The sequence below is a fragment of the Centroberyx gerrardi genome, chromosome 2 (assembly GCF_048128805.1).
Source record: "Centroberyx gerrardi isolate f3 chromosome 2, fCenGer3.hap1.cur.20231027, whole genome shotgun sequence".
Lineage (NCBI taxonomy): Eukaryota > Metazoa > Chordata > Actinopteri > Beryciformes > Berycidae > Centroberyx > Centroberyx gerrardi.
Genome location: NC_135998.1, coordinates 37,438,831 through 37,439,648, shown reverse-complemented (window position 1 = coordinate 37,439,648; position 818 = coordinate 37,438,831).

Below are 818 nucleotides of genomic sequence, written 5' to 3'. Positions count from 1 at the left end.
TGAAAACGTCATGTTTCATCTAAAACTGGAGAAGATCAAATTTACCCTAAATGGAAAAAGGGCTGAGTTCAGGAAAACCTGGCCCCCATTTATATCTCATTTCACTGCTGTTACTGGCTAACAGATTGGAATGATGCATAGTGCTCGTATGGGAATGCAATAAAGTGTGAATGAATATGTGTAGCAGTATGTATGATAGGCTGCCTGTGTTTATGTGCAGCTTTGTTTATGTAAATTCTGGGTTCGACTTTAACATACGATGCTGAAAGAACAAGGAGCTGCCGGAGTTAGACAGTACAGTTACAGTTACATCTCCCAGGAGGTATCGTCCAGTTTCTTTTATTTATTTATTATTTATTATTATCAGTACCGACCTTATAATTATCAACTGCTACCCGGTCCTTACAGGACATTTGGATAATTTCACAGTGAAGAACCTCGGAGGTAATCAGAGTTATAGCTACGCCTAACAGAAAGTATCATGTAGTTATCAGTACAGTCCTTACAGGAGATTAATGAGTTTTAAGAGAAGAATCCAGGTGGCTCTTTTTCAAACGTCAAATCATTTTCTGTTATTTCACTGCAGCAACCATGTTATTTCACCATGTTATTTCATCACTAAACCAAAACATCGTTTAACCCACACATGTTCAACTCTTAAGTTTAAATGTATAAACATGGAATAATGGTCAAGTTTGCTGTAACTACTGTCTAACTCTGACTAATGCGCACTAACCACCAGGTAACTTCTGCAGGTTCTGTTGACGTACTCGCATTCGTCTTACAACATCCGGCAGCGCCCTGTTCTTTCAGCATCG